Source organism: Thermobia domestica, chromosome 16, assembly GCF_964235325.1.
Source record: "Thermobia domestica chromosome 16, izTheDome1.hap1.1, whole genome shotgun sequence".
NCBI classification, from domain to species: Eukaryota; Metazoa; Arthropoda; class Insecta; order Zygentoma; family Lepismatidae; genus Thermobia; species Thermobia domestica.
The window spans coordinates 17,320,493-17,333,531 of NC_137469.1; the positions used below are offsets into that span (position 1 = coordinate 17,320,493).

Here is a 13,039-nt window from a genome sequence, read left to right on the forward strand (position 1 = left end):
TTCAGTTTAATACGAACACCGTTGGCGAGTGATACCGTTGGAAAGAATGCTCTATCGTAAAAAAAAAAAAAAAAAAAAAAAAAAAGAGAGAGAGAGAGAGAGAGAGATGAGTCATGATTCTACGATAAATAGTAAGGAAGCAGTAACCCTTTGAGTGAAAGCCTAAAATTTACCTCAAAAATGTAAAATCCTAAGAGAGTTGGATAGCATTTTTGCTTTTTAGTGGCCACCTAGCACAAGTTGGGTTGTACTTTATGCACTTTGGTTTTTAAGCCTTACTAAGCCCACATGAAATCAATCTGGAAGTGGTAATAGAGCTCCTCATATAGTGCATGCGCTGCTAAAAAAAAAAAAAAAAAAAAAAAAAACTTGACCCTTGAAATTGTAAGGAATGTGTTAAAATTTGGTAGATCCGTCTTCCCGACTAAAGCCTTATTTTTCACAAACGTCCTATACATGGAGTAGACGTCGTATACCATTACCGTATAATTAATGAGAAGTGTCTTTCTTAAGCTTAAATGGCTGCGGGCACGGGGGGTGGTATGTGCGAACGAGCTCATCAACTTTAGAAAATTTTGGACTGTATATATAGGCGAAAGGAATACTTGGCGCAATGGTATCAATAATACCAAGACAACAACGCCTAAGTTTACCTAACCTCCGTCAGTGGGAACGCAAAGGTTCAGAACCTAACTAACTAACATATGTCACTGGAGACGCAATCAATCAGTATTTTCGCGCGTTTTACTTTGTCAGCGGCAGACGCAAGTGGCCACTAAATCTGGCGGACTAATCGTAAGACTATGACATATTTTGAAGTCTAAACAGTTTCTTCTGACTTTTTTTTTTTTTTTTTTTGTAAATAATGTGCAACGGGACATATTAGAACGCAGGACATCAGTGTAGTATTTAGTCGTTTCTACAAAATTTGCTCGTGAGCTTCTCCGTGGCTAAGCGGTTAGCGTACGCGCTTTTGCGTGGGAGACCCGGGTTCGATTCCTGCGGATGCTCATGTGGTTCGGATTCCACGTTAATCAGTAGGTCCCGTCACATATAGCCTCGCTACTGAAAGGGACGCTAAACTCAAAATCAACTCAACTCAATATTCGATCGATCTTCCAGTACTTACTGCTTAATGAGCTTCTTCGGCACATTACTCACGGTGGGTATATTCTTTTTATTGAATGGTAAATCATAGAGACAGATAGGATAGATAACATAGGATTGTTTGAGCACAAGGGAACGTTACGCAAAGTGTGTTTGTAGGCTTGTACAGATCCTTTTTCTACCGTATGTTTTAACATTATGGATGTCAATAGTAGGCACACACACACACAACAATGGTAGGCACGTATACACCTGAAACTAATTGTATTAAGTACAAGAGGCAAAACTGTACTAATCAGTCCTCAAATCATAAATAAGTTTTGGTATCGTTTTTGTCCTTGTACTTAATGCAATTCTGACAAACTGGTTAGGTTAGCTTATCTTAAATCACCTATTGTTATGATAGAGCGCGGTAGATCGAGGGTATGTCCAAGTGGGCCCACCCCAAAAGAAGCGGTTTTTTTTTCGATTTTGACCCACTTGGAAACCTGCCTGGGTAAGACAAACGAAGTTCCACTATGAGCGTCTTACCAAAGGGTTTTAGTGTATGAGCACTTTCGGCCGACATCTTGGAAAATGGCGTTTTTCTCTACATCTTCGGTACATATGGGAAAATTTTGACCCAACAAGCGAGGTTCGATTCAGAGCGACTAGACATCGGGCTTACTACAATGATTTTATTTTACTTTTTCTCCCTTTGCTTCGCAATTTCTTGGAATATATTTACCAAACGAATGTTCTTTGGTTCAACTTAATGTGCTTAAATGTGTTTCGAGTGATATCTTCCAGTGCCCAGGACGTAACAGGGTTTACCCAAGTGGGCCCAGCCCAAAAAAAAAAAAAAAAAAAAAAACGGTTCGGATTGGACGCACCTGAAAACCCACCCGGGTTTTTGAGCTTTTAGTTAGTGTATTATTGGTACAACTAAGGTGATCACATTGAAAGTGATTTTTATCAGATTTTGGACTTTCCTTGGGCGAATTAGATGATTTTATGTTAAAGTATACAACAACAACATAGTTCTGAATGCACGGATATATATTTTTTATTTTGGTTCATTATAGACCAGAAAATTGTAGATTTGTCCCTTTTTGCCTTTTTCGGCCTTTTTGTTTTTTATATATTGGTCATTTTAAAAACTTTTTATGGGTCTTAACGTCATTTTTTTGCACTTCATCTTTCAACAAAAAAATTACTGGCCATTAACACGAATCACCACCATCTCTTAAACATCTTTTCTTTAGTAAAAAATTTCCAATGATAAGACATCCTTCAACGATTGGATTGATAAAACCAGATCTGTATCAATCACAGATCCGAAAAGGTGGCGTAACAATGTCCTCCACCAAGGGGGGTGAGAGGGGAAGTTTTCTTATTTTAGTTTGTACTTCAGTTTGTGGAAGAAGGACAGACTGTTAAGCTTCCTGAAGTTTGTATTTCTTGAGCATTACTTTCATTAAATATGTAATTCTAATTAAACTAGGTGTTATTTTTACGTCCTTTTTTCCAGTTTCTAGATCCTTTTAAAGATATTTTTAGATTTTTTATAGGTCCTTTTTAGACAGTTTTTAGGTCTTCAACATCCGAGTCCTAGCAATCATGAAACAAGCTGTCGACTCTCCCCTGGAGTCTTCCACGGGGGTTAAAAGCAGGAAGAAAATGAATAGAAACATCAAGTAATAAAAAGGAACGGATTTACCAAGGGGAAGAGCTGTGTGCAACACACAAAAAAAGGACGTCAGTCTTACGTACCTAGACCTTAATGTAGGAAGACAAAAGAGCAAATTCATTACCAGTGTGCACCACAAGCCAACAGCAGGTACACAGTACATTCATTATAAATCTGCACATTGAGCAAGTACCAAAGCAAATTTTTTTTTTTTTTTTTTTTTTTTTTTTTTTTTTTTTTTGCAAGCCATACCTCTTATTTCCTTAAAAACAGACTAACACACAGAGATTGAATTCCTGATGAAACCGAATACTCTGAAGGGGTATCCAGCTTCATTATTATAGATAATTGTTATAATCGGGTTGAAAGGAATTTAAGTTCCGATAAAACTGAAACCAACATAAAGGATGAAAAAATGGAGTGGATTGCCTATTTTTCCCAGATTGACAACTGCAGTAAATAGAATTTGCACACAATATGGTTTTCTTACAGCTTTAAAGCCACCTAAAACTTTAGAAAAGAACATCACCCGATTTAAGTTATTACACTGATTTCAATGAAAAATATGGTATTTATGAAATAAAATTCAGTTTCTAAGAGAGTTATAGGCAAAATGAAAAGAAATTTAAAAGTCCGAGTAAAGGAGTACATTAGAGATTCGAAAGCGGAAAATCCGGTGTGAGGTTTTTCGAAACATTTAAAAGAAACGCAGCACAGGATAGAAGGAAGTAGAGAGACTGATTTTTGAAAATTTATTTATTCATTTAAAAAAAATTAAATCTAGACAAGGAATAACTGAGTAACGAATGGGAAGCGGTTATCATAACGTTTTCACAGCATTGACATGACAATAAAAATAGCATGAGTTGGCAACCTTCCAACAAACCTTCCAGGTCTAGGTACGTAACTACCGTCCTTTTCTGTGTGTGTGTGCGCATTGCACACAGTTCTTCTTCTTGGTAAGTCCGTTCCTTCTGATTACTTAATGTTTCTGTTCTGTTTCTTCCTCTTTTTTAACCTCCGTGTACAAGACTCCAGGGGAGAGTCGAAAACTTGGAATTTTAAAGATTCAGGAATTACAGAAACCTCTGTAAGTAGGAAGGAGCTCCTTCGTGGCTAAGCGGTTAGCGTACGCGCCTTTGACGTGGGAGACCCAGGTTCGATTCCCGGCGGAAGCTCATGTGGTTCGGATTCAACGTAAATCAATAGGTCCACGACTCATATAACCTCGCTGCTGAACGGGACGTTAAACTCAAAATCAACTCAACTCTATAAGTAGAATAATAGTTACAATTCCTGAGCGTGCTTTTGCAATGTCTTCCTTCTTTTTGTTTAAAATTTGGGGTAGAATGGGTTGAATGACGGTAATGTATATGCTATAGTTGAATGATGGTAAACATACGGTATAGTTTTGGTCTTAAGGTTTCGCTATAAAACTTCATTTTTTTTTTTTTTTTTTTGAATAATATAAGACTACATTAAAGAGAACAGTGATTTTGGAACAAATAAACTATTTAAGTTCAATCCTCTGCTTTTTGCTTTCCTGTGGTATTTTACCCGTTTCGTATTATCTCACCATCTTTTCTTACGAAATGATGCCTGATTTTTAATTTTATACAGCACAGAGTCCTTCTGGATTTTGTTTGATCCGTCAAAGATGATAGTGCAATGTATTTCCTGTTTTGTTTTGTTTTGTTTTGTTTTGTTTTTAATTCCACAAATCCAGCTGTTTTCCTCGGATACCATGAACTATTTAAACTGATTAAAAACATGAAGATGCACTTATAGCTGGCAATTTCTATTTTCTTCTTTCAATCAACTTAAAAGTTTCAATGTTCTCCTAGGGAGATATATAGGTTTGACTTGCAGAATTGAAAACAATCAAGAGTAGAGATGCAAAAAAGCCGGCTTTTTTGAATCGATGGTTTTTTTCACATAAAAAGCCGGCTTTTTTGGGGAAAAAACGAGAATTTTGGAAATTTTGGCTTTTTTCAACTTCATGATTTTTCTATCTAAATAGCTTTCTTATAGTATATTCTATAGTTAGATAAGAATTCCATGACCTGAATGTGATATTTCGCTCTGAAATTCACCATCAAGATGGATGGAGCACATGTTTTACGAATTAAAGCAAACATGAAGAATGTAGTATTTGAGGGTAATTTTAGAGGCTATTTAACTTTATTTTAACTTTTGAGTTATCGACATCTTTTTTCTTCTCTAGTTTGTCATCCGTGTTTCATTTCTAAGAGCTTTTAGTACTCTAGCTTCTAGCGCAAAAGCTAACTTGCTCGTTTTTCTATTTATCCGTCAAAGCGTACGTTTTTCAATATATCCGTCAAACCGTACTTCCACATTTCTGTTATACTGTAGCTGTGAAGTGATTTAGCAATAATTTTCCGGACACAACTTTGAATACCAATTTATACAAATAATCAGTAGCGGGTTTAGAAAAGTACTTGAGGAGGGGTTTTTCTGATTGTTTCGTTTCCTAAAAAGTCCTAATTTTATTTGGGAAGTGCTTGAAGTTTATGAGTACAGGCATAACTAATATTTCGTTTCGTTTATATGTTTAGCAATAATCTTCCGGATATAACTTTAAAAATCATTTTATACTGAGAATCAGTGGCGGATTTAGAAAAGTATTTTGGGAAGGGTTTCTTACTAATGTTTAGTTTTTTTAAACATTCGTAATTTTTATTTGACGGGAGCTTCAAGTTTATGAGTAAAGGCATAAATAGTAGATATTTCGTTTGTTGCAGACATTCCGTAACTTTGGGGAACGGGCTTCAGTCCGAAAGACCGCCCCCCTAACCTTCGCAAAACCGTCACTGCTGGTAATTAGTAATAATAACGATTTAAAAACAATAAAAAAGGAAGTCGCCCAACTCACAGTACACGCACTATTTCTACATTCACAGATGGAATGAAGAAAAGCTTTGTCAGAATGGTCGAATGCTGGTTGAATCCCGGACTTCCCGATAGAAGCGCAAAAGCTAATCACTCAGTCATGTTTGTTGTGCAGTTGTATTTAGCTTAACTTAAATATATTCCGTAGTCTTTTTTTTTTGGGGGGGGGGGGAGTTCCGTAATGATATGTTGAATCCCTCTTGTTAAAAATTCAGAAAACTTGAGGATTGGGTAAACTGTGATGGTGGTTCTATAAAACTTAACTGTAGAATTTCAAGAATATACAGAACCAAAAGCTCTAGATGTGCAGCCTTTAAGTGTATCATATAAATCTAAGTATTTCTCTTATGTTTTATTTTAATTTTATTTTGTTTCAAAAAGAGAGTATGGAATATTTTGAAGTAAAAATTCTACATACTATTTTGCTAGTTATTTGTGTATTCTTTAAAAAGAAGTGTTTACTTTTAGGATTGGCTGGTTTACACCAACTTTTTTTTTTTTTAATAACTGGTTTAAACCACAAAAATAAAAAGAATGAAAAATGCGAATCGCGTGAACTTCATGGTAACGTTTCCAGATATCAAACTACCTGCATTAGTTTTATTTCCCTTTCACCTTTTAATCAAGGTGTCCCATGTTCAATTCTCGGTCGAACCACAAACCTTCTTTCATGCGTAACCCAAGTAGCGGTTCGGATGTCAGTTTAAGAGAAAGTCTTCTCCTTGATAACCTCGGTATTTCGTAAGGATGTTAAGCCTAAATATACGAAACAAACCAAATTGTATATTTCTGCATGCCTAAATGCGTGTTGTTTTATAAAGAAGCCAATATTGTTTAAATATATTGATAGAAATTGGCAAAATTTATCGATTGCCTACGTAGCTTCCAACATTAGCTTCGATTGGACTTTCAATGATATCTACGTACCGGTACTAAATTTGTAATTTAATACCTCAGTTTTAGCGTACTGATTATGGTACGTTGACCTTTAAATTTTACATGCAAAGCAATAACAGGATTTTCCCGTTATTGTCTTACATTTCAAGTAATGACGGGATTTTCCCAATGGCTAGGGCGGGAGATTCTCAACTTAAGAAATTTACTGACCGCACTTCTTTAAGCTTATGGGAGTTCTTCCGGCATAACCCCGCTGTTGCATAATAACATCAAGGCGAAACAAACTTATTTCTGTGAATATGTAATATAAATACATAAAGCAAAAAATCTAAGTCAAAAAAGCCTGGTTTAAACATCCCCCAAAAAACGGGTTTTTGACATTTTCAAAAACAACCACGGTTCTTGCCAACTCTGCTTACTTTTGTATATAGAAGGTTAAAAAATTCTTATTATATACATTGGTTAATCCTGTGGAATTCATAATGTGAATATGTTGAAGAAAAATTGTTTGAAATATTTTTTCGAAATTCATAGTTTATTTTCGATGTTTTATAGTCTATTATTATCAGCATCAACCACTAATTAAATGATTTTTTGTGTTATAGAGAAGCGATACAAAGTCTGTTTTATCAATTTAAAGCAGTATTTTGAAAAAAGCCCAAAATTTCCCAAGCAAAAAAGCAAAGCAGAAAAAACCGAGTTTTTTTTTTCCAAAAAAGCCGTTTTTTTTCGAGCCCTTGCATCTCTAAGAGTTTTGTGGCAAAGCGATAAGCGTACGCGCCTTTGGCGTGGGAGACTCGGGTTTGATTCCCGGCCGGAACTTATGTGGATCGGATTCCACATTAGGTCTGATCTCATATATCCTCGCTGCTGAAGGGACGTTAAACTCAAAATCAACTCAGCTCAACATCGAAGACTTCTTTTTTTTTTTTTTTTTAAAAAAAAAAAGATATAATATAATTGTATTAGCATCTTTGATGGATCATAATATAATATTCAGAAGGTCTCTATTGCGTATAGAATTTAAAATCAGAAAGAAAAAAATAGGATGTTTCCGAAAGGAATCGGAAAAGCTTTACTATGGAACCTTTCCGGGAAAATGCGGGCAGCTCCGGAGGCAGAGACGTTTCCGAAGAATATCGGAAACTACATTTTTCCAATTCGCTAAGAAACACGTATGTTTCCGAAAACTATGGGAAAGACGTTTGGAAACTTTTCCGACCCAAGTCAGAAAACTTTTCCGATCGTTTTCGGAAACCTACAAGTTTCTTAGTGAGTCGGAAAACTACAGTTTCCGAAATTCCTCGGAAACGTCTCTGCCTCCGGAGCTGCCCGCATTTTTCCGGAAACCTAGAGAAAAATTTTTTACAGTGTAGTTTAGCAATGTGCAATGTGGATGCGCGAGAAATTTCCCCCCAAGGCATAAGGAATTCGTAGACATGCTTAAGAGTCTTCATCCCGGCGAAATTAAAATACCGCTAATTTTACAGTAATTAGGTGATATCTTCAAATAGATAAAACATAATTGAAATATGGAACAAGAGCGCCATAGACAATATTATTTTGCGTGAGGTACCGTTATCACAAGTCACCTAGTGGCTTTCCGTTTTCAGCTGTTTAGAAACGCGAAAATAAATGCCGATTTTCAAAATGGCTCGAAATCGAAAGCAGATAAGTGAGTCGTGATAACGGTTTCTCATGTAAAATAATATTGTCTAGGGCGCTCTTGTTCCACATTTCGATTATCTTTTATCTATTTGAAGATATCACACAATTACTGTAAAATTAGCGGTATTTTAATTTCGCCGGGATGAAGACTCTTAAAACTAAAACTAAGTAAGCAAAAAATAAGCACTGATAGCAGGGAACACGAAATTGGGTTTGCGGGAAGTTGAAAGTGTAATAGGCAGCCAGTTGCACAGTTCCTCGTGTTCGAAATGACACGTGCTGCAGTGTATATTTTCTCGTTTTTGGATATACTACGAAACTGCAAACTTTTGCCCACAGGTACGGTCAACAGCAAAAATAATCCCCGTTTGACAATTTTAACTCGGGCCAAATACTTTAACTGGTATCGCAAACGCCTGTACAGATGCAACACAACTTACACTTACCTTTTCAACCATGAGGCGACAGTTCGTAAGCCTGCGAAGCATTGAAAAGTACGCTTGATGCGCTTGATGTACGTAAATTTCTTAGTTTGAAGATTTATCTGTATTGTTTGGAGATGTTGTCCAAAGAGTACCATATATCAATGACATCACACTGACTATGGATACAAATTGACATCAAAACATGTTAAAAATTTCAGTGCTACATGGATTCGAACCCGCTTCACCTGGGTAGAAATACAATACAGCAGTCTCTTACCTACGCTAATCACTTACTTGATAATATGGCACAGAAACATTTACTGTTAGTTAGTTGAAAACTTTTCTTGTAAACTAGTTCAAATCAGGGGCGGATCCAGGACGGACTTCTGGGGTGGGGGCGGTGGGTTGTAATACTGCTACTTAGAGCTAGTTTTAAAAGCTCCAAACTCTGGGATGGGTTTTATTTATATATAAAATAAAAGTTTCCTCTTCGGGGGGGGGACAATTGCCCCGATCGCCCCCCTGGATCCGCCACTGGTTCAAATACTAAGGCATGTACATGTATAAAGCGACGTTCATTACTAATTTCCATCATGTCAATTATTTTTCCTAATTGACGAAGCTAGACATATGTGCCATGGAAGCCAATGTGCTGACTACAAATCATCCATCTGAAGCAGCCTGGTAAGTCGTAGTTTTGACTGTATTGCCAAGAAATTCAAAGTACTGAAAAATTAGGTTGCAAATTAAAAAAAAAAAAACAATATTGCCGTTAATCATTTTAAAAAGAAATTTCTAAGAAAAAACTCAAAAAACTGGGACGTTCTAATTCTTCCAATTCTTTCAGTATAATTACTCATTTTTATTACCGGTAATCATCCGACTACTTTAACATAAAGGAGAGATAACTGTGAAGCGTAAAGCTAAAAATTGCATTTCATTAACCATTTCGGGATTTCCACTTTTTGAGGTAAATTTTAGATTATCAGTCAAACAGATACTGCTTTCTTACTATTTATCGTAGGATCATGGTTCATACAACGTTTTGTTCAGAATAAAGCATCCTTTCCAACGATACCACTCTCTTGTCCGTATTATGCACCAGAAACAGGAAATTCGGGGAAAACCGGAATTTTTTCTGAAAAAATAACCCCCCTCGGGCCCAGACCCGGGTTCACGTATGCATCTATAAAAAAAAATTGAGAAATACTCAAAGGTGCACACAATCTGTATGCAAAATTTCAATGTGATACCTTGGAAACTAAGGACGCGAAAAAGTTTTGAAATTTACCTTAAGAAAAAAATGTCATTCCCCTCCGCCTTCCCTTGGTGCCGCGAAGTGGCGCACCTGAGGTATTCTTTGGTTCATGCTTGACTTGACCAATAAAGACACTGGCTGATACCGCCTCTGGTTTTTCAGTGATGAAGGCATACCTCCTCTGGTTTTTAGTGATCCAAGACATACCGTCACGGGATAATAGATGCTAAATACCATTTAATTTTTATACACATTAATTGACGAATAACTTTGCACGTAAAAGGATTTTATTTCTTATGTAGAAATAATTTTAAGTTGACAACGCCGACATTTTTGTTATATTTTTTCCTATCATTTGTTTTTGAAAATGAAGTGTCTTCAAAGAAGTTCAACTAGTTTATATTTTGATCTGTCATATTGAATTGTTTCTTTCTTATGTATGTGTGTATCTTCTTGCCTTAATGCATATAAATGCCGTATTTTGAGCATGAGCGGATTTAGGGGTTGTCTACTGTGGGGGTGATTCTTCCGATAGTTTGGTATACTTCTCAGCCGAGTGAAGGTCCGGAAACTTTTGCGCATTAAATTGTTAATTTAAAAACTAAGTTTTTGAGCATTTTCGTGTATAATTCTCTATAATACAACATAAGGGGATATTTTAATTTTTTTGCAGAAAGTTGTTGGCGAGGGATCAAAGTCTCTCTATGTCCCCACACGTAACTAAAGAGAAGCTCTCCAGTGGTTTTCAGTCATTATATTTTAGGCAACATACCCTCATGTATTTCAACATTTAGATAGACGGTATGTCGAATTAAAATCGTAATAAAACATACCGTCTCTGCTTTTTTTTCACTTCAAACACTGCATCACGGTGTATATATTCGCAACTTCGCTTGAGTGTCGATTTTCACCCCTCTGCAGGTGCTTCTGACTGTTCCAGAGCAGTAGCTAGGAAGGGGCTGTCACTCCGGGCGCGAATAGCAAGAGGACACCGAACGAGCAAGAAGAAAGAAAAAGTGTTGGAAGTCGCCCCGAAAACGTATTGACGCTATATTAAATCAATATTGTTATTGGTTTGCAAAGAAATAGATTTGTTAAAAAATTTCTTACTCGCTCCGCTCACAACCCAAACGTTTCAATAAGAGTCACAAGTTTTTACTTATTACTCTAAAAACGTTATTATACGTATATGGTTTGTTAATGACGATATGATATACAACGTGACGAATAATGACTTAGTCTACACAGAGCGTTTTCAAAATCAGAATAGTCATGGTCTGAAATACGTGTTCGGCCTTATGATGGTGATGAGTTTGCTTAGTTAATCACACTTTTCTGACAAATAGGATTAATCACCACGGTAAGAATGGAGGATTTAAAAATTTCGCAAAGAAGACTCCTTCTGAATTTCCGTTACATTTCACAAAATATTTTTTACCGTAAAAGAATCGAAATTAAAACGCTGTTTGTGTGGGCACATACGGAATAAAATTACAGAAGTTACAATTATTACAGGAAATTAATGCTGTTACGCATTTCGAATATTGTAAAATCATGTTAGATCTAATGTATTAAACTTTCGTTTCTTATCGATAGTATGAAACATTGTGAATTTGTAAATTTTCATAACTGTTCCCCAAGTGGATTTGTATACAACCAAAGGTAGTTTTGTCAAGTTTAACAAAAAGGCCAAAAGAGTTTCTTGTAAGCAGCTCTTATTTCTAAAGGAATATGTAATTATCACTTTTGGCTATTGCAATGATCTATCCAAGGAGCTTGATAAAAATTCAGTGTAGCATAACAACAAAAGGTGATTCTCTTATATGAGAAAAAAGAAAAAAAGAAGAATTTTGTGTGTAGGGGGCGCCAAATTCTACTTCGCCCCGGGCACCGAAATCTCTAGCTACGTCTTTGACTGTCTCATATATTGTCAGTACTCAAAAGGGACGTTAAAACTTAACCAATCAATTTCACCTTCATAATCTACGATCAACTCGAACACTTTCCAAGTAGTTACAAACGATCTCACCTTTTAAAAAAAATCAGTTCTCACCTGTATCCGTGCCTTTGTTATTATAGTCAATCGTTTCGAACGTGCGAGGAGTAAAAATCCTTCTGCGCACCAAAAAAGAAAATCTTAACGTTTCGACGAACTGTCACTTATATATGCGAATAAATACATTAACCAGCACTGCATGCATTGGTAATAAAAGGTTACAGGAACATAAATGCTGTATCAGTTGATCTGCAGGTCCTATATATCTGTTGCATAATTGATGCGTCACTAGGAAGTAGAAAACCAACTTCTCATCCGTTTTTTAGTGGTCATTCTCAAAAGATATGAATATTCAATTTTAACCTATCAGCAGGGTTCATCACATTGTGTTAAAATCATTTCTTGTGAGCATTACCATTTATTAGCATTCTAGTTTATTTTTTATTTAGGTACTTTTTTTTTTATAGGTAGTTCCATTTCTTCCAATAGAAGTTCGTCAATTAATTTACGCAGAATCTTGTAATCTACGGTTACGCTGCACATATTCCTGGTTCAACTAGAGTTCATAATTTATTACAGCGAAATCTCTCTCTTTCTACGGCTGTCTGAAGACTTTTTTGAATGTGCTTTGTTTTTGGGTATAAAATATTCTCATTGGTAAATGACCGTGGACAACGCACATGTTAGTGATTGGTGAATGACCTTGTGTGTGTGTGTCTCATACGCACACACATTGCTGTCGGTATGTCGTATTTTTCTTCCTGAATTCTTTGTACTTTCTGATTCAATGTCAGATTCCATAAAAGTTTAATGCGAGAGGCGACAAAAGTAATCTTTTGCAGACGCATTTCATACCCAGAGTGAAGAGTGACAAAAGGAACTTATCCCATATGTATATAATATATACAAAATTCAACATTTTTTCCCAACCTTGGTGCGTAGGTGGGCATCATCAAAAAAAAACATTCGCTTTCTTTAGGTACGAACGACAATAACCGGAAGTAAATTCTATTCTAATTGAATGGTGTGTACAGAACTGTATTTCCCAGTTGGCTTAAAAGAGAGACGTAAGAACATTGCATGTAGCGTTCAGATGCCGAAGTATCATA

At 36.0% G+C, this 13,039-nt stretch overlaps 1 protein-coding gene across 1 annotated transcript in view; it reads right to left on the reverse strand.

Annotated features, from left to right (window-relative positions):
• LOC145672931 (very long chain fatty acid elongase AAEL008004-like) overlaps positions 1 to 12,159 on the reverse strand; it is a 103,807-nt gene extending 91,648 nt beyond the window's left edge. Inside the window, exon 1 of the mRNA XM_081742151.1 lies at positions 11,988 to 12,159. The gene's annotated coding sequence lies outside the window, so the exon portion shown is untranslated. The remainder of the gene's footprint in view (positions 1 to 11,987) is intronic.
• Between the last annotated feature and the right edge of the window lie 880 nt (positions 12,160 to 13,039).